The sequence below is a fragment of the Scyliorhinus torazame genome, chromosome 8 (genome assembly GCF_047496885.1).
Source record: "Scyliorhinus torazame isolate Kashiwa2021f chromosome 8, sScyTor2.1, whole genome shotgun sequence".
Lineage (NCBI taxonomy): Eukaryota > Metazoa > Chordata > Chondrichthyes > Carcharhiniformes > Scyliorhinidae > Scyliorhinus > Scyliorhinus torazame.
Genome location: NC_092714.1, coordinates 196626658 through 196648856, shown reverse-complemented (window position 1 = coordinate 196648856; position 22199 = coordinate 196626658).

Here is a 22199-nt window from a genome sequence, read left to right as displayed (position 1 = left end):
GACAAGTCCAGGAACTGTCAGCCATGTTGGGAGCGAGACCCCGGAGGTGGACTTCCTGGGTAAGGCAAAGAGACGTTCATGAGGAGACTCATTAGTCGCGGTGCAGAGGAGCGATCGGATGGAGAGGAGCGCGGCGGGGAGGACCTCCTGCCAGGGGGAGACCGGGAGATTTTTAGACCGCAGGGCCAGCAAGACGGTCTTCCAGACCATCCCGTTCTCCCTCTCCTCCTGTCCATTTCCCCGGGGATTGTAGCTGGTCGTCCTACTCGAGGCGATGCCCTTGCTGAGCAGAAACTGACGCAGCTCATCACTCATAAAAGAGGATCCCCGATCGCTGTGGACGTAGGTGGGGAAACAGAAGTGTGCAGATGCTATGGAGGGCTTTAATGACCGTGGCAGAAGTCATATTGGGGCATGGGATGGAGAAAGGGAACCAGGAATACTCATCGACCACGTTCAGAAAGTACGTGTTGCGGACGTTGGAGGGAGGGGCCCTTTGAAGTCCATGCTGAGGTGCTCAAAGGGGCGGGAAGCCTTCACCAGGTGCATTCGATCTGACAGGTAGAAGTGCGGCTTGCACTCCGCGCAGACTTGGCAGTCTCTGGTGACAGTCCTGACCTCCCCAATGGAGTAGGGCAGGTTGATGAAATGGAAGATCCGGGTGACCCCGGGTGGCAGAGGTCATAGTGGAGAGCCCGGAGTCGGTCCACTTGTGCGCTGGCACATGTACCGCGGGATAGGGCGTCAGGGAGCTCATTGAGCTTCCCCGGGCGATACAAAATCTCATAATTATAGGTGGAGAGCTCGATCCACCACCTCAAGATCCTGTCGTTTTTGATCTTGCCCTGCTGTGTGTCATTGAACATGAAGGCAACTGACCGTTGGTCAATGAGGAGAGTGAATCTCCTGCCGGCCAGGTAATGCCTCCAATGTCGCACAGCTTCCACAATGGCTCGGGCCTCGTTTTCGACAGAGGAGTGCCGAATTTCGGAGGCATTGAGGGTGTGGGAAAAGAAGGCCATGGGCCTGCCCGCCTGATTGAGGGTGGCGGCCAGAGCTACGTCAGCTGCATCGCTCTCCACCTGAAAGGGGAGGGACTCGTCGACCACGTGCATCGTGGCCTTGGCAATGTCTGCCTTGATACGGTTGAAGGCCTGGCGGGCCTCAGCCATCAGGGGAAAAACTGTGGACTAAATAAGTGGGCGGGCCTTGTCCGCATAGTTAGGGACCCACTGGGCATAGTAGGAGAATACTCCCTGGCATCGTTTCAGGGCCTTGGGGCAGTGGGGGAGGGGGAGTTCCATGAGGGGGCGCATGCGGTCGGGGTCGGGCCCTTGAACTCTATTTTCCACAACATAGCCAAGGATGGCTAAGCGGTTGTTGCGGAACACGCATTTCTCCTTATTGTACGTGAGGTTAAGGAGTTTGGCGGTCTGGAGGAATTTTTGGATGGGGTCCTGCTGATCGTGGCCGCAGATGGTGACGTTATCGAGGTACGGGAAGGTGGCCCGCCGTCCGTACCGGTCAACCATTCGGTCCATCTCATGTTGGAAGACTGAGACCCCATTAGTGATGCCGAAGGGAACCCTAAAGAAGTGATAGAGGCGGCCATCTGCTTCGAACGCAGTGTATTGGTGGTCCTCCGGGTGGATGGGGAGCTGGTGGTCGGCGGACTTCAGGTCCACTGTGGAAAAGACCCGGTACTGTGCAATCTGATTGACCATGTCAGATATGCGTGGGAGGGGATACGCGTCGAGCTGTGTGTACCGATTGATGGTCTGACTGAAGTCAATGACCATCCTGTGCTTCACCCCAGTCTTTACTACGACCACTTGAGCTCTCCAGGGGCTGTTGCTGGCCTCAATGACCCGGCACCAGCCCTTGGAAAGTGCCCATGTCTCCACCCTATTTCCCTATCCCAGTAACCCCCGCGAAGCTTTTTGGACACTAAGGGCAATTTATCATGGCCAATCCAGCTAACCTGCACATCTTTGGATTGTGGGAGGAAACTGGAGCACCCGAAGGAAATCCGCACAGATACGGGGAGAACGTGCAGTCTCCGCACAGACAGTGACCCAAGCCGGGAATCGAACCTGGGACCCTGGAGCTGTGAAGCAACTGTGCTAACCACTGTGCCACCGTGGTGTCAAACATATGGGTGGCATGGTGGCACAGTGGTTAGCACTGCTGCCTCACAACGCCAGGGACCCAGGTTCAATTCTGCCCTCAGGTGACTGTCTGTGTTGAGTGCTAAATTACCCTTAAGTGTCTAAAGCTTAGGGTTAACGGAGATAGGGTGGATGATTGGGCCTATGTAGGGCCAGTGTAGACTTGATGGGCCGAATGGTCTCCTTCTGCACTGTAGGTATTATATGATCCTATATATATTGTATTGGTCCATTGGCTCTGGGTAACCTGCACCTATTAATTCTGTCTCCTTCTGCTGTCATTCATCTCTCTGTCTTTACACTATTCTTATATCCTGAACTATCTATGATTGTCTCATTACTGATCACTGAAACACCTCATGCTCCCTCATGCTGTGGAATGTGGTTAATCACTCCTTAAACAGAAAGAGATCCTCCACTCCTGACACTACTTCTCCTGATTCTTAATGCAAGCTGGATTGTTAAGGAGCAATGATGTTTCCATCATTCAACAAATTGCAATCCCTCTGTATCTAACATAAACATGTAAATAATGTTAGCCTGAATTCCCATGAGCAGCAAGTTTTTGCAAATTTCAAACTCTCACATGTATTAATTATTATCTCCCAATAAACATTTGAATTGTGTGCAATAGCCAGCTGTTTTTCCACACCCTTCTGGAATATTTCATCAAAGAATAAATAGACGATACAGGGGAGACCTTGGAGTGTAATTGTTATAAGATCCATGCTGCTATCAAGGGGCCATCTGCTGTAAAGTTTTTTAATTAATTTACGAGGTGTGGGTGTCGCTGGTTAGGCCAGCATTTATTGCCCAACCTTAGTTGCTGCATTCATGAACCGCTGCAGTTAACAATATGTAAGTAACATACACATCATTAATTAGCAAAAATAACTCCTATCCAACTACATCTCATGCTGAATTTCTTTTCAAATTTGAACTCCCATTGAAGTGAAACCTTACACACTTCTAGCCCTTCACACTCCACTTCATTCTCACTCTTCGAGATTCCACAATAGCTCATTTAGTGAATAGTATAACTGTGCTAAGAGGATCAAGAAGGCCCATAGTTTGATTTCAAAACTATCTTGAATCAGTTGGTCTTACAAGTAGCATGTATTTTAATGAAAATGCTGCCAGCAATGGCTCATTGGTAACACTCACGTTTCTGATTCACAAGCTCATGCAGATACTTGAGCACAAATGTGGGCTGATATTTTAGGGTTGGAAGTTTTGGCAGTGCTGTCTCCCAGACGAGAAGCTAAACCAAGCTATCATCCACCTGCTCAAGGTTAATGTAAAAGATCTTGTCAAAGAAGACTGGGGGATTTACACCCGAATCCACTCCTCCATCCCACCCAACTCCCCATCCCCTTCTCACGACACCCTCTCTTCAATTGCAGAAGGTGCAACACCTGCCCCTTTACCTCCTCCCTCCTCACTGTCCACAGCCACAAATGCTCCTTTCAGGTGAAGCAGTGTTTCATTTCCATCTCCTTCAATTTAGTTTATTGCATTCCCTGCTCCCAATATGATTTTCTTCACATTGGGGAGACTAAATGCAGAATGGGTGGCCACTTTGCGAAACACCTTCGCTCAGTCTGCAAGCATAACCCCAATCTTCCTCCTGCGCAAGGCTAAGACCAATGCAGCTGAAAGTGGTGCACAGAACGCACCTGACCAGGACCCGAATGAGCAGGTTGTTCCCGGAGGTGGAGGACAAATGTGAGCGGTGCCAGAGGGGCCCGGCCAACCACATCCATGTTATAACCTGCCTGCATACCATTGGCTGGGGACTAATGACAATCCCACAATCCTGTGGGAGTGTGAGCTTCCCCAATGAGGGGGGCGGAGAAATCATTAGCAGACTCCTTGTATAAATAAAGCTGGCCAGTTTGGAACTAGCAGGAAAGAGTAAGCAGCAAGTGAGGTTGCTGCTGGTGTGTGTATATATATGTTATTGTAAATAAATGTTATTTCTTTGTATCCTTGAAACTCGTGCTGGATTCTTCGTGGCCCTCACAAAAACCCACATGTCTGGGCTTGCCCCAAGCTTGTTGGGTTCTGGACAACCTTCTCCGAGGCATCGTCCAAGGTTGTGGGGGTGAGGGTGAAGCCATGCCCAATAGTGGCAATCTTCGCGGTATCAGAGCAGCAAGAGTTACACGTGGGGAAGGGGGCCAACGCCCTCGCTTTCGGTTCCCTAATCGCACGCCGCAGAATCCTGCTCGGCTGGCGATCGGCAGCACCACCCACAGCTGCAGACTGGCTCGCTGACCTTTAGGAATTTCTCCACCTGGAGAAGATTAAGTACGCCACCCGAGGGTTAGAGGAAGGCTTCCTGGATACTTGGGGGCAGTTTGTTGGTCTGTTCCAAAACCTGTTCGAGGCCAACAATGAGGAGTAATCTAATCAGAATTTTTTTTTAAACACCAAGGTAGATGAGGTACCAAAAAACTGCCCAACCTGGGGGCGGGGGAGGCAGAAGGACGGTGGGGAAACCATGAGAGATGGGGGGGTGGAGGCTACCCCATTTTTTTTTTTTTTTCCATTCTGTCCGGAAAATAAAAGAAAAGCACAGCCGAAGCTGGGGGGGGTGGGGGGTGGGATGTGGGGAGGGAGGGAGGGAGGGAGGGGGTGCGGGACAACGGGGAAGGGGGAGGAACCATAGACCGATCCAGAGGGCACCAAAATGCACAAAGAGTCAGTTAAACGAAGGACAAACTAAACCTCCCTGTATAATAAAGGAAATTAGCACGGGCGAGAAAAGTGTGATGTGTATATATACAACTGTTTATAAATATGGGAAATGCCAATAAAAAGATTAAAAATTAAAAAAAATGACCCCAATCTTCCTGCAGCTTGCCATTCTGACTCAGCACCTCACTCTCATGCTCACCTGTCCACCCTGGGCCTGCTGCAATGCTCCAGTAAAACCAGGCACAAGCTGGAGGAACCGCATCTCTTCTTCTGGATGGGCACATTGCAGCCCTCAAGCCTCAACATTGAGTTCAATATCTTTCGACTGTGACCTTTCTCCTCCAACTTAATCCCTATTTTAGATACCATGGGCGGGATTCTCCCATAATGGGGCTATGTCCCCATGCCTGCGAGAAAACGGGCGTGAATCACTCCAGACTTTGTTCGAGAAAGTCCAGAGTGATTCTCAAATTTAAGGGGGCTTGCAGGGCCCGCTGTGCTCCCCGCAGCTCCGGCTGCCGATACGGGACCCTGCACTTCCGGCCGTGGGTCCGCGCATGCGCACGGCGGCTGCCTGTGGCGCCGGTGGACCCACACAGTGGGCTGGTGCCGAAGAAGTAGGCCCACCCACCAGATCGTGCGCGTGACTGGCGGCGATTCTCCGTTCGCCGGAGAATCGCGGGAAGGCATCGGACTCGATCGCGGGAAGGCATCGGACCCGATTTAGCCTAAATACAAAAACATTATTTCTCTCTTCCCTGCCCTCCTGCACCAGGTCATTTATCTCTTGTTCTTAAGTTTGCTACTCTTTCGTTGCAATTTCTTCCAGCTACAGTATCGTATCTAATAGATTTTCCCTCTCTCTCAGTTCCGATGAAGAGTCAAACGGACTCGAAACGTTAACTCTGTTTCTCTTCCCCCTACAGATGCTGCCAGACCTGCTGAGTTTTTCCAGCATCCTCCATTCATTTCTCGTGACCTGGCGAGTATTTATCCCACGACTAACATCATTTAGACAGACCATCCAGCGACTTGTTGCTATTTGTGGGACACGGCTTGGTGCAAGTTGTCTGTGAACAATGTTCCCTCTAAGCTATGTGGGTGCGGGACTGCACAGCAATCAGGAATGTGCCACATTTGGAAGGGACAGGCCATGCAGAAGCTATGGTTTCTTTCAGATTACCATGAAAAAACCTGCGTGGCAATTTTAAAGGGCTCAGTGTAGATGTTTTGAAAAGAAAAATAGGTGTGTCTCAAAGCCTCCTTTAGCACCTGATCAATTTGAAGGACCAGCGGCAGACTTTCATGGGTTTAAAAATAAAAAGATTATTTAGACTTGCCCTGAGACTGAATGCTATATCAATCACTCAACACTCATGCACGCACTCGAGAAAAATACAGTTAAGTGCAATTGATCACTTTTACAAGTTGTCAACAATGAGTTCAAGTGTCTAGCTCATTATTGGAAAACAGATGTTGCGGGTCCAGTGAAGAGGGAAGGCTTTTCCATTCCTGAGTCACAATATGGACAAGTTCAGATAGCTGGAGTTGGATATCAGGATTAATGTAGGATTCCCTCAAGGAGGTGAATGTTCAGCAAATAATGAAGTTAGACACCTGTGGCTTTCTTATCAGGGCTCTAATTTCTTTATAGTTGAACTTGGAATTACAAAACAAGCTTGGAGGCTTTTAGTGAATTTACAGCTTCCTGTTTATTAAAATGCAAGAAGGACAACACTGCCTTTTATGCAGCTGTTGTCTTTTCGGTGTTTTTCTACAGACTGCCCGGGTCTCTCTCTCTGTCTTTAAATAAACCTTGTTATCTCAAGCATGTTTTAGTCACATGACCAATCCTGGTATTGCACAAGCAAAATTGTTTGGAAGTCCAAAGCCACCATCTCACAATAAGAGACAGATGGTGGTCTTTCACACTTAACCTGTGAATAATGGTCTAAATAATGGTCTTATCATCTCTTTTCTGATAAATTGTAAACTTAGAGACATGGGCCTGGACTTTCATTGAGTTGAGATTACATTAAAAACGGCAGGTGGGTCACAATTCCTAGATTCTCGACTGGATTCCCGGGCTTTCCAATTTTCACCAGTGCCTTTTAAAGGTGCGGGCAAGTCCAGGTCAAAAGTCGACACCCTACACTCCTCAGCTGGCTAGGTCCAGATGGACATGCCCTACTCCTCCATAGTTTTCATGGAGCCAGAACAGCTTTGTAAAAAGTTGTGTTTGAAGACACCTCAGAGGTGTCGTGAACCATAGTCTGCATGAGGGAACCCGTTAAAAGTTAAGTTCAAAATATCCTGCTCATGTCCCCTATGCCAAGCCAAGCCCCTTCACCCACCCCTGTGACCCCACACGTCCCCGAAGCCCAGATATGCTCCTTCACCCACTCCCAGGACCCCTTATGCCCCCTAGGTTAAGCTTTGCCTCTCCTCCTCCTGTCCCCTATGCCAAGCTGTGGTACTTTGTAAAAAATAATTTAAGAGATGTGGGTGTGGCTGGGTAGGCCAGGATTTATTGCCCATCCTTAGTTGCCCTTCAGAATGTAGTGGTGGGTTGTCTTCTTGAACCGCTGCAGTCCTTGAGGTGTAGGTACACCCACAGTGCTGTTATGGAGGGAGTTCCAGGCTGTTGCCCTAGCGACGGTGAAGGAACGGCGACATATTTCCAAGTCAGGGTGGTGAGTGACTTGGAGGAGAACTTCCAAGTGGTGGGGTTCCCAGGTATATGCTGCTCTTGTCCTTCTAGATGGTAGTGGTCGTGAGTTTGGAAGGTGTTGTCTCAGGAACCTTAGATAATTACTGCAGTGTATCTTGTAGATGGTACACATGGCTGCCACTGTTCGCCGGTGGTGGAGGGTTTGAATGTTTGTGGACGGGGGAGCAATCAAGTGGACTGCTTTGTCCTGGATGGTGTTGAGCTTCTTGAATGTTGTTGGAGCTGCACTCATCCAGGCAAGTGGGGAGTATTCCATTACTCTCCTGGCTTGTGCCTTGTAGATGGTGGACATGCTTTGGGGGGTCAGGAGGTGAGTTACTCACCGTAGGATTCCTCGCCTTTGACATGCCCTGGTAGCCACAGTATTAATGTGGCTAGTCCAGTTCAGTTTCTGATCAATGGTAATTCCCGGATGTGGGGGATTCAGCGATGGTATGCCATTGAATGTCAAAGGGCAGTGGCTAGATCCATTCTTGTGGGAGATGGCCATTGCCTGGCATTTCTGTGGCATGAATGTAACTTGCCACTTGTCAGCCCAAGCCTGGATATTGTCCAGTCTTGCTGCATTTGGACATGGACTGCTTTGTTATCTGAGGAGTCGCGAATGGTGTTGAACATTGTGTAGCCATCCGCAAACATCTCCACTTCTGACCTTATGATGGAACGGAGGTGATTGATGCAGCAGCTGAAGATGGTTGGGCCTAGGACACTACCCTAAGGAACTCCTGCAGCGATGTCCTTGAGCTGAGATGATTGTCCTCCAAATACCACAACTATCTTCCTTTTGCCAAGTATAACTCCAGCCAATGGAGAGTTTTCTCCCTGATTCCCATTGACTCCAGTTTAGTTAGGGCTCCTTGATGCCATACTCGGTTAAATGCTGCCTTGATATCAAGGGCGGTCACTCTCACCCCACCTCTGTCATTCAGCTCCTTTGTCCATGTTTTAACCAAGGCTATAATGAGGTTAGGAGCTGAGTGACTCTGGTGTAACCCAAACTGAGCGTCCATGAGCAGGTAACTGTGGAGTAAGTGCCGCTTGATAGCACTGTTGATGACTCCTTCCATCACTTTGCTATTGATGGAGAGTAGACTGATAGGGCAGCAAATGGCTGAGTTGGATTTGTCCTGTTACTTGTGTACAGGACAAGAAGATAGATGCCAGTGTTGTAGCTATACTGGAACAGCTTGGCTAGAGGTGCGGCAAGTTCTGGAGCACAAGTCCTCCGTGCTATTACCGGGATATTATCAGGCCCCATAGACTTTGCTGTATCCTGAGCCTTCAGCCGTTTTGTGATATCACGTTGAGTGAATCCTACTGGCTGAAGACTGACATCTGTGGTGCTGGGGACTTCCGGAGGAGACCGAGATGGATCATCCACTAGGCACTTCTGGCTGAAGATTGTTGTGAATTCCTCAGACTTGACTTTTGCACATATGTGCTGGACTCCTCCATTATTGAGTTTGGGGTTATATGTGGAGCTTCCTCCTCCAGTGAGTTGTTTAATAGTCCACATCCATTCACGGCTGGATGTGGCAGGACTACAGGACTACGTATATGCACAGGGACCCAATATATACTCTATAGAACCATTGTTAGAATAGGATGTGCAACAAAAAACAAAATTCAAAACATTTATTGATTCATACACTTTGCAATGTTAAAACATTTATGACATACATTAAAACATTTACTGTAGGAAAATAAAAGTGCCAATCAACCGGTCTCTTTAAAGTTTCAATAGGTGAGACTGCAAGAATTTGACACCGCTTAACCTCATGTAAATAAATATTGTACAATTGACAGCAAATATCCGAGCAATGCTGTCTATGGGGCTCAGGTTTTTCAACAGACTAATGGATTTCTGGACTCTCAGCGAGGCCTCGTTTTGTATTCTAGGCTGAGAACCCAGGCATTCATTAAAATACTAAGACATTGCTTGATTGATAGCTCCCAAGGCATTTTATACATATATGAAGAACAAGAGGGTTGCCAAGGAACGGGTTGGCCCACTCAAGGACACAGGAGTGAATCTATTTGTGGCGCCAAAGGAAATGACTGTTAATTGCACTCCGGCATTGAAGATCCCATTTGTGTGGCCACTTTCTAGCGAAATGGGCCACATAGTCTCGTTCTGCACTGTAGGGATTCTATGATTTTATGAAATTTGCCATCCTTACCTGGTCTGGCCTACACGTGACTCTAGATCCACAGCAATGTGGTTTACTCTTAAATGCCCTCTGAAATGGCCTAACAAGTCACTCAGGGCAATTAGGGATGAACAACGAATGGTAGCCCAGCCAGTGATGCCCACATCCCATGAACAAAAAAAAATTGTACATTTGACAAATACAAACCAATGCTTAAGTCCCTACATTATAGGGCAGCACGGTGGCGCAGTGGGTTAGCCCTGCTGCCTCATGGCACCGAGGTCCCAGGTTCGATCCCAGCTCTGTCACTGTCCGTGTGGAGTCTGCACATTCTCCCCGTGTTTGCGTGGGTTTTGCCCCCACAACCCATAGATGTGCAGGCTAGGTGGACTGGCCACGCTAACTTGCCCCGTAATTGAAAAAAATGAATTGGGTACTCTAAATTTATAGATTTTTTAAAGTCCCTACATTATCCGATCAATTTGACAATGCTTTAAAGTAACATGATCAAAGCTTGCAAAGAGCGCAGCACGGTGGCGCAGTGGATAGCACTCACGACGCCCGAGGTCCCAGGTTCGATCCCGGCTCTGGGTCACTGTCCGTGTGGAGTTTGCACATTCTCCCTGTGTTTGCGTGGGTTTCGCCCCCATGATCCAAAGATATACAGGGTAGGTGGATTGAACACGCTAAATTGCCCCTTAATTGGAAAAAATGAATTGGGTACTCTAAATTTTAGAAAAAAAAGCTTGCAATGAAACAGAAGCACACATTGAATAAAAATACACAAGTACCAAAGCTGATAACGGGAGTATCTACTTTTGCAGTGGGTTACTGAATATTTAATCAAGTAGCAGTCACTTGCAACATTTCAAAACTCACAATATTAATTATCACAGCAACTAATCCCTAGAGACCTAATTTTATGTGAACTAATTGGATTAATGCCATTTTTAAAAGAATTTCTTATTGCTCAGCTGATATTGCCATGAAATGTCTCTCTGAATTTATTACCTTTTGCACCTAACTATTAGCAGGCTTATTTTAGATTAATTCACTTACCAGCATGATTAAACGCCTTAATGTAAAGCTTTGTTTTGCATGTTCCTGAAGATTGATTTCAGGGTCATTTGTATTTGTATATTAATTGGTGTTATTCACATGCAGTTTAGGCCATTGTTTAAAATCTGAAAGCATAATAATACAAAAACAATAGAGCCTGTTACATGAATTCTGGCTGAAATAGAAAACTGGGCGAAACTAGACAGCGAGACCAAAGAAAGGTCAGTATGATTTTTTTTTTTTTGCCCTGCATATCAACGATAGTTTAATGATGCACATTAGGCACTCCAAGTGCTATAACTAATGTCATTTAGTAGTGCTCCTTAAAAAATATGCAATTACTGTAAACTCCAAAGCGATTTGCTACTTTCAGTTTGATATTACTTTATTGTGAGATTTCTTTGTTAAATGGGTGGGAATGAGTGCCTCTCAGATTCATCCAGAACTGGCAATGCAACTTGTTTCAGCCACATTCACCTCACTAACTTTCAGTTCAAACCATTTGGAGGCTAACAGGATCATAGATTTTGGGAAGGCTTTTACCAGCTGATTGGAGGCAGGCTTAGAGACATGTTAAACAATATGTGGATATTGTAGAGCACATAAAGGGTTAATGTAATGTTCATAATCTAGTCACTAGATGGTGCTAAAGAGCAACCATATAAATATCGCATGCCTCCTTGACATCTGGGAGAGAGTGTGAGAGAGCAGGAGTGAGCAAGAAGAGAGACATGGTAGGTGTGAGATAGCTTAACTGATAGCATAGTTTAGTATTGTAGATGTGTAGTATAAACTTTACTCAACTAATTCCTTAGTGATCTGTTTGAATCTAATTCAGTGTAGTGTAATAAATGAGCTTTGTTTGTTAAACACTGCTTGCTGTTCTTCATTAACATTGCAACTTTCACCATCCTGAAAGAACAAAAATACAGAACACAACAACCTAGAATGCCAAGAAATCTTTTAGAAGTGTGTCAGGCTGATTCCCTGATGTTTTCCCACCAGCACCAGCTTTTCATGGGGTTGGCCTGTGTACTTGAACAGTACCACGCCTGGTAACGATAGGAAGCCAGTGAAGGCCATGATAGCACCAATTTACCTGTATTTTTCTAGGGCAATAGTAATTTGTAAAAGGTGCTTGTGTTTAGACTTGTAAAAATAGACAAGGATCGAGCATTAATTTGGTTCATATGATTTATTAAAGATTGTAAAACAGCCAGGAGACTGAGTCTGTCTTATCCTTCATGCAAGGAGTTAGACCAAACTCCTCTTGGCTTACAACGCGGGAGCAGACGTTATGAACACTTTTGGCCCCATTGTAGTATACCGCCCATCATTCTATCCTTGTTTTCTACAAACACATATTTGATGACATTATCATCCTGAATGTTCGAGAAGTCTCCTGTGACATTTCAAATTGATAACAGATCAGGTCCACAGACATTTGCTCGCCTGAGACTCCTTCATCCAACAGATGATGAATTGATGGCTGCCACCCCCCCTGTAATGGGTTAGCACAAGCAGACGGTATTCCTTTCCTTATCAGTTAGCTCACTGTTAGGCCCCAGACAGTTTCACAGCAGCCTTGAAAGCTGTACTAGGTCTTTTTACTTTTAATGTGGAGATGCCGGCGTTGGACTGGGATGAGCGCAGTAAGAAGTCTTACAACACCAGGTTAAAGTCCAACAGGTTTGTTTCAAACACTAGCTTTCGGAGCACTGCTCCTTCCTCATTCACCTGAGGAAGGAGCAGTGCTCCGAAAGCTAGTGTTTGAAACAAACCTGTTGGACTTTAACCTGGTGTTGTAAGACTTCTTACTGTTTTTACTTTTAATACAAAGGATATGGTCACCACTCCTAATTCACAGAATATTTTATAATGCTTGGTGTAATACGAATTATAGTTACGATTATACAAAGTGTGTCCTTAATATATCAGTGCATATCCATGATTACCATTTGTAAAGGTTATACAGAGTGAATTTATAACATAAATGTATGGCACTAATTACAGTTTATAATGTGACCTTCTGCACCACCCTACATATGTATGTTTTAGTTAATACATAGTATTGGATAATAACAATAGCTAAAACATGTGCCATTGCAAGTTAACCATATCCTATTACAAAGTCCAATACAGAGTCAAAAGTAATTACTTCTTTGTAACATAGATCATTATGTCAGCAACATTATTTTGGCATCTGTGATTCTACTTCAGGTCTCTGATATCACAATCCTCTACTAATTGCTGTTCTGCTGATCGCAAAAGTGGAACTGTCCAGTTGCTTTAACGGATTAACACTCCTGTGATAATTGTCTGTCCTTGGTTCGCCTGGTCTCAGGCCTTAAATCAATGTGTATCACAAACAGCATTTTCGTTTAATGAAGGTCTAATTCAGCTTGGTGATGCGGATAACACGTATCTTGAAAACCCTACAATTTCTGTTACCTCAAGCGGAAGCCCCTGTCCGTTACCTCTGAGTTATATCCACTGGCCAATCGGACAAATGTTACTGAGGCAAAACATAATGAAGTTTCTGTCAGAAAGCCATAAATTTTTTAAAAGGCAAATGGAACAACAACTATTAATAAGCAGGAATCAATGTCAGATGGCCATGAGCTACTCCTGGGAGTGAGCACAGCAGATAAGAGGAGCCAGCCTCCTTCGGTTATGTCTGGTTTGTATGTTTTGTCCAAAATGACATTTGGCTGAATTAACAGACAATCTGTTCTGTTCTGACCAACACAAAATGGAGGAACAATCCAAAATGGAGGAAAACCCAAATTCTGAATCCTTCACATGGCACCCCTGCTCTGTCTGCACTGGTTTGCTCAAAGGAGAAGTGAGCACATATATCTGAAAGAACATTAAAAACATTTCAAAGTGACCATCACAATAATATTCAAAGTTTCTACAAAGGTCATGTTGCACTCTGAGGTGCTTCAATACAATCAAAAGAGCATTACACTCATTTCAAAGTGGTCATTACAAAAGGTGCAATGGTATATAGGTTATGCGTGTGCAGCCTTGGGAACAATGCGTAGAGCACAGAGTCCTGTATCATGAAGCTACTCAGGATGAATCTCCACAAAAACGACCTCATCTTCCTCCAGGCGTTCATTCCACAAGGAAGTGGACTTGATCTGTTCCCCACCACAGTCACCTCAAGGGTTACGTGCTGACGGGGTGAGACTCCGTGTATGTAGGAAGGGTCTGAAGAAGAGGATCTTTCTCACTAACAGTCAGGCTAGGTTTTTGTGCTTGTTTAAAAGTCTGGCAATGAGGCATTCTGCAAAATAACTTTAAGTCTGCTATAGAACCATCTGACAGGATCCATCATCTTTTTTTCCCACATGGCCTCGAGGATGTTACGTGCAAAGCATTGCCTGATGGACCTGTTGTCAAAGGAGTTTCTCTGCATACATTTTTCTGTGAGGGACATTCGGCTCGGTCCAACTGCTTGGTGCGTTCCAAAGCAGCATGGCCAGACCCATCCTTTGCAACATCGAGGACAGTTAGGACCTCAGCGTAGTAACACTTGGTGTTTGGGTACCGAGTGTCTACTCACAGCCTGATGAAACCACACACAAAGGTGGTCATCAGGGTTCGGACAACGTTGGGCGCGTTTTTTCCCCCTTATCTAGAGGTTTGAACATTGTGTCCTCGCAATTTTGGTCCATTTTCGAACTCCAGAAACTAACGGAAAATGGCCCGGGTGATCACCACATTGTAGGAGTGAGGAATGGGCCAAACATGAGCATGTAGAGCAACACTGAGAGCACCGCATACCCGATGACTAGGTTCTATCCACAATGGAGAGGAAATGTCACTCCCACATGCCCATTTTTTGTTTCACTATAGCTACTCGCTCCTCACAGTTTCTAACACATGCCCTGATCCCTCTGAGCCATATCCCCAGCACCTCAGCCAGACTGATCTGACGTGAAGGGGGCAAGTGATCAGTCAGCCCAGTTCCCAAAGAACATAGCCTTGCACCTGTCATGATTTATTGTTGGCACCCGAGGCTAATCGCAAGTATTGATCAGCCAATGTACCGACAACTGATTCACAGCAGAAAAGTGCCTCCACCGCTTGGGATCATCACTCCTCTTCTGCCCAAATCCTTCCTGAAGGACTCAGCAAAGGGCTCAAAATTCATCCTTACGGCAGGATCAGCAAACTAGTGACCAAATTCAACACTAGGTGTTGGAACAGGACAGGTGGAATGAGCCATAAATTTGTTCTTCCTATATCAGAGCGGCTGCAGAGTGAATACTAACTTCTTGAGAGACACTTTTATAGACGTTCGTCATTCTCTATGTTATAGTATGCTTGTTGTCATCATGGCTGCACATGTAAGAAGAGATGGACAAGGCCATTTTAGCATACTTCCTTTCAGACCTGTCTAATAGCCATTGTAAAGTGACTTATTAAATTTTTAGGTTCACTGTAAGTATGAATATGCTGCTGCATATTCAAGGTTTCTACAGCCATTAAATTGTCAATTCATCATGTACCAAAATACTTTGAGGAAATAATTTTCAGGTGGCAAAAACCTTGAGACTCCAGTCAAGCTTTTAATAAAATGCCAGTAAATGTTATGCGATCATTGTTCAGATACGCACTGTGCTGTACACATTCGTCTTTCAGGGATAAGTGCTTCTTGCATTGACAATAAGAGCACTGTGGAAAAACAGCATACATTGTCATCATTGGCACACAAAGCCTGTAATTTCTAGTTTTACGAATAAATCATACATGGATTTACTTTCAAAGTATATAAAAGGACAAAGTCATCACGCAAACGAATTTGCAAAATTATATTCCTTCATAAATAAACCATAATGCCAATCATTTTGAAATCATAAATTGTCATATCTTGTGCGCCCCTGTTGTATGATGAAGCAAGTGCTACAGGAAGATATAGACGGTGTCATAATATACACCAGTATATTATGGTGCAGACACACACACACTGATGGACATGCAGTGGGACCAATCAGCATACACAACACCGCAGCCAATCACCAGTGAGAGCACACACACTATAAAGACAGGGGACAGGAGAGTTCCCGTTCATTCTAGTAGCAGCCAGCTCGGAGCACAGAGCTCACAGCCTGCAACACAGACATTCACCATGTGCTGAGTGCATCACCTGGTTAGGACTAGGCAAGGGTCAACAGTTAAAGCTGGTATTGCATTTACCCACAGTTCAAGTATGTTAATATAGTTAACCTTATAATAAAATAGAGTTGCACCACTTCCAGTGTTGGTGACCTGTTTGTGATCCAGAATACCCAACACATCAGATGGGATGGTTAAATGGGCAGAAAAGTGGCAGGTGGAATTTAATCCTGAAAAGTGTTACTCTTTGGAAGGAGCAATTTGACAAGGAAATATTCAATGAATGGCACCACACTGGGAAGTCCTGAGGAACAAAAAGACCTTGGCGTGTTTGTAAATAGATCTCTGAAGGCAGAAGAGCAGCTTAATAGGGTGGTGAAAAAGATGTGTGGGACACTTGCCTTTCTCAATTGAGGCACAGATTACAAAAGTAAGGAAGTCATTTTGGAGTTATATAGAACATTGGTGAGGCCACAGCTGGAGTACTGTGTGCAATTCTGATCACCATATTATAAGAAAGATGTGATTGCACCGGTGGGTGTGCAGATGAGTTTCACCAGGATGTTACCTGGGATGGAACATTTAAGTTATGAAGAGAGGTTGGAAAGGCCTTGGTTGTTTTTGATGGAGCAGAGAAGACTGAGGGGCGACCTAATCGAGGTGTATACGATTATAAGGGGCATGGACAGAGTGGATAGGAAACAGCTGTTTCCTTTAGTTGAAGGGTGTGGTGGTATGTATTAGGGGTAATACGGTACACCACGTGTCGACAGGCTATTGGTGGAGGGATGCCATGTCCTGATAGGATCTGCCACCTACTGGACTCCACCCAGAAATGCCGGTATAAGAACCCAGTTTTTCCCTCCATTTCCCTCAGCAGTTGTATTCTGTAACCACGCTGCTGGGGATAAAGTTCTGCTTAATAAAGCCTTCAATTGACATTACCTCAACCTGCCTCGCGTCATATTGACGGCGCTACAAAGGGTCAGTTGCAAGGGGACACAAGTTCAAGGTGAGGGGTGGGAGGTTCAGGGGGGACTTGAGAAAAACTTTTTTTACTCAGAGGGTGGTGACGTTTTGCAATGCACTGCCTTGGAGGTGGTAGAGATGGGTTGCCTCACATCCTTTAAAAAGTACCTGGATGAATACTTGGCATGTCTTAACATTTCAAGGTTATGAGCCAAGTGTTGGCAAATGGGATTAGGATTGGTAGATCAGGAGCCTTTCATTTTGTTTTTAATACATCTAGAGTACCCAATACTTTTTTTCCAATTAAGGGGCACCTTAGCGTGGCCAATCCACCTACCCTGCACATCTTTGGGTTGTGGGGGGTGAGACCCATGCAAACACGGGGAGAATGTGCAAACTCCACACGGACTGTGACCCGGAGCTGGGATCGAACCCAGGTCCTCGATGCTGTGAGGCAGCAGAGCTATCCACTGCGTAACCGTGCCGCCCCCCCCCCCTCGTGCCTTTCATGCGGCGGTGCAGATTTGATGGGCCGAAGGGCCTTTTCTGAACTGTATTTTATGCCGTTTCTGTGAAGTGATGAACATTCTCTTCCATCTGAAAGGAAAGTAGGCATGACAAATATTTCTCCAATAAATATGTTGCTTCTTTGGTGAAACACACAAGAAAGTCTGATTTACCAATGTCGATTACATTTGATAGAAAATGGCTTTCTCTCAAAACTCCAACCTTACTGTACTTTATAAAATGTAGTGATAACAAATAATTATTGAAGTAGAATCATTTGAAAATGCTGAGAATTATTGCAGAGATATTCAGCAAAGAGAAAGATGTAAATTATTTCAATATGTTCTCAGGTTTAATATACGATCTGGGTGAGATCTTCCGGTTGTTCACGCCAGCGGAATCTTCGGATCCCGTTGATGGCTCACTCCCGCCGCGGTTTTCCAGTGGAGCGAGGTGGATTCAACGGGAAATCCAATTGTCAGGAGCGGGGTCAGAAGATCCCGCCAGTGGCCTCCATGGTGGGCGGGGGGTGGGGGAAATCCGCTCCCTGGCATTTTCTGTGAAAATCAATTTCCTGAGTTCATATAAAAGTCTCTCTCATGTTGCATGCAGAGAATTATTTATATTGTTATGTAACAACCTATGGTTGTAAAGAAAACAGTGCGATGGAAAGCAAACAAATTCCATTGTCTCTGTGAACTTGCCTTCAAACTGTGATCTAAATTATTCCTGTGAAGATTTCAATCACTCTCATCACCAGCATGCCATAAGAGTGAGTCTTCAGCTTCGTGGTAGCATTCCAGTTCATAAATCAGAAGATTTAGGGTTTGAAGCTTGCTACAGGCATTGCCCCACCCAACAAGACCAAGGGCGGAATTTTCCCCCAAAACTGCGAAGTGTCAGGTACTGACTGAAAACCGACGTGTTTTGTCCCCAGAGAAACAGCCATGTTTTCTCTCCAGATCTTTTGGCACTTTGTCAAGAGAAAAGTAGAGGGGTATGTTTTGCTCCATCATCGTTGAGTGTCAGGGCTTAAAGATGGCACTAAACCCTGTCGTGTTGGGTGTTCTAATGCACAAATGATCCAACACGGCTGTAGATGGTACAACTCTGTTTTATTGTCTTAACAACGGTTACAACTAACTGCTGGCTTGGGTACGTGCTTCACCAGCTAACCTGTGGACCCAGTCCTATCACTATCTTAGTGAGGCACTCAGCACATGGTCTATGTCTGAGTGGCACGCTGTGAGCTCTGTGCTCTGAGCTATCTCCTGGTAGAATGAGCGGGAACCGTGGTGTTCCCTGTTTTATAGTGCGTGTGCTCTCACTGGTGATTGGCTGCAATGTTATGTGTGTGCTGGTTGGTCCAACTGCCTGTCCATCAGTGTGTGTGTGATTGCACCATGATATGCTGATCTGGATATCATGACATCCCCCCCTTTCACAAGGATAAGTGCCTACATGCTAATAAACAGAAATGTGTACTGAGTGCATCTGAGTATATGTGTGCAATATTTACAACATGTACATGAGGCTAAACTATATACAGAGGAAGGTGTCAGGTGCAACAGAGCAACGAGGTTGTACCAATAACAGAACAAATGCAATCTGCAAACGACGAGAGAAAACTTCTGGAACAATGAACGACAAGAAAAGAAACTCGTTAACAGTACTGTAAAACAATTCACTGAGTCCAATGTCCTAACAGGCTCATAAGTCAAGTCTCTCAGATGGGCGACGAATTTGGGTTGACCGCCTCAAGGGTAGATCAGGATTCACCGGCTGAGGAAGGGGCCTGGCCACGGGCGAGAGAGGAAGAGGCAGACTGGCAGGAAGATCAACAAAGTCGACATCAGGGACAACAGGAGGGTGTGGCACCGGTGCATGATCTCGTAGCGAGCGCGGAACCAGACGAAGGGCCCGCCGATTCAGGTGGCGAATGGAGCCATCGGGCATACGAACCAGGAATGAGCGGGGAGCCACGTGGCGGAGAACCTCGGCGGTTGCTGACCAGCCACCCTCCGGTAGGTGTATGTGGACGGTGTCTCCAGGCGCCAAGGCAGGAAGATCCGTCGCCCGAGCGTCATGTGTTGCATCCTTCGCAATACTGGAGCATGGTCGAGGTCAGGAACATGAATGGACGGCACAGTGGTCCTGAGGGTGTGACCCATCAACAGCTGGGCTGGCGAGAGGCCCGTGGACAGTGGGGCCAAGTGATAGGCCAGCACGGCTAAACAGAAGTCAGATCCAGCATCAGCAGCCTTGCAGAGGAGCCGCTTCACGATATGGACGCCCTTTTCCGCCTTGCCATTCGACTGAGGATGCAAAGGGCTGGACGTCACGTGTGTGAAGTTGTATGAAGTGGCAAAGGAAGACCATTCTTGGCTCGCAAAGCAAGGCCCGTTGTCAGACATGATGGTGAGCAGAATTCCATGGCGAGCAAAGGTTTCTTTGCATGCCCGGATGGCAGTTGATGACGTCATGTCGCGCAAGCGTATGACCTCCGGATAGCTTGAGAAATAGTCAGTCAGAATAATATAGTCCCTGCCGAGCGCATGAAAGAGGTCCACGCCCACCTTCGCCCAGGGGGACGTGACCAACTCATGGGGCTGAAGTGTCTCAGGGGGTTGCGCCGGCTGAAACCTCTCGCAGGTGGGGCAGTTGAGCACCATGTTGGCGATGTCGTCGCTGATGTCCGGCCAGCACACAGCCTCTCAGGCCCTCCGCCTGCACTTTTCAACTCCGAGATGGCCTTTGTGCAGTTGTTCGAGGACAAGCCTGTGCATGCTGTGTGGGATCACGATCCGGTCCAACTTCAAGAGGACACCATCAATGACGGCCAAGTCATCCCGGACATTGTAAAATTGTGGGCACTGCCCCTTGAGCCACCCTTCCGTCCTGTGGCGCATTACACTCTGTAGAAGGGGGTCAGCCACAGTCTCACGGAGAATGTGGGCCAGACGTGCATCAGTGGCCGGCAGATTGGCCGATGTGAAGGCTACCTGTGCGTCGACCTGACAAACGAACCCCTCCGAGTCGGGAGGTGTGTTGACCACCCTGGACAGAGCATCTGCGATGATGAGATCCTTCCCCGGGGTGCAGACAAGTTGGAAGTCGTACCTCCGGAGCTTGAGCAGAATGCGCTGGAGGCGAGGGGTCATATCGTTGAGGTCCCTCTGAATGATGCCGACCAGGGGGCGATGGCCGGTCTCCACAGTGAACTGCGGAAGACCATATACATAATCGTGAACTTGTCGATGCCAGTCAACAGGCCTAGGCACTCCTTCTCAATCTGCGCATAGCGCTGTTCAGTGGGGGTCATGGCCCGCGACGCATAGACAACCGGGGCCCATGATGCAGTCTCGTCCCGTTGCAGGAGTACCGCCCCAATGCCAGACTGGCTGGCGTCAGTTGAGATCTTTGTTTCCCGTGTGGTATCGAAAAACGCCAGTACCGGGGCGGTGGTGATCTTGACCTTGAGCTCCTCCCATTCACTCTGGTGTGCGGGCAGCCACTGGAATTCTGTTGTCTTTTTGACCAGGTGGCGAAGAGCAGTCGGGTGCGAAGCAAGGTTAGCAATGAACTTCCCCAGGAGGTTGACCATCCCGAGAAAGCGAAGCACTGCCTTCTTGCCTGACGGCTGCTGCATGGCTGCGATGGCTACTTTGTCGGCATCTGGCCGCACACCTGACCGAGAGATGTGGTCCCCCTAAAACTTTAGCTCAGTCTGGCCAAAAGAGCACTTGGCTCGGTTGAGGCGCAGGCCCTGATCTCGTATCCGTGCAAAGACACGCTGGAGACGACTGATGTGCTCCTGTGGTGTGGTGGACCAGATGATAACGTCGTCTACGTAGACGCGTACCCCTTCGATACCCTCCATCATCTGTTCCATGATGCGATGGAACACCTCGGAGGACGAGATGATGCCGAATGGCATCCTATTGTTGCAGTATCTGCCAAATGGAGTGTTGAAAGTGCACAGCTTCCTGCTAGACTGATCCAATTGAATCTGCCAAAAGCCCTTGGAGGCGTCAAGTTTGGTAAATATTTTTGCCCGAGCCATTTCGCTCGTGATTTCTTCTTGTTTGGGTATGGGGTAGTGTTCCCTCATAATGTTGCGATTCAAATCTTTCGGGTCGATACAGATCCGGAGCTCACTGGAGGGCTTCTTGATGTACACCATGGAGCTGACCCATGGCGTTGGCTCCGTTACCCTGGAAAGCACTCCTTGGTCCTGCAGGTCCTGCAGCTGCTGCTTGAGGCGGTCCTTGATTGGTGCTGGGACCCAACGAGGTGCGTGAATGACCGGGGTGGCGTCCGGTTTGAGCCGTATTTTGTACGTGTAGGGCAGTGTGTCCATGCCCTCGAAAACCTCCCGGTTGTGCGCGAGGAGTGAGTGGAGCTGCACCCTAAAGTCTGCATCTGGGAAATCGGACGTGCCTTCTGGAGACAGAGTGTGTACCCGCTGAGCGAGGTGGAGGATCTTGCACTCCTGTGCGCCTAACAGGATCCTTCGAGGATCCAACAATTTCAAATGATAATGTGGCTTTGTGTGAGTTGTGTGTAACTTCGAGCTGGCAGGACCCCGTGGCCGGGATGACGTTTCCATTGTAGTCACCCAGCTGACAGTGGGATGGCAGAATCTGTGGTTGAACCTTCAAAGTTTGGAAGGCTGACCATGCGATGAGATTGGTGGAGGCACCAGTGTCCAGGCGAAATGTGGTCTGTGATCGGTTGACCGTTAGAGTGGCACACCTACACCACTCATCGCCCGGATCAATGCTGTGC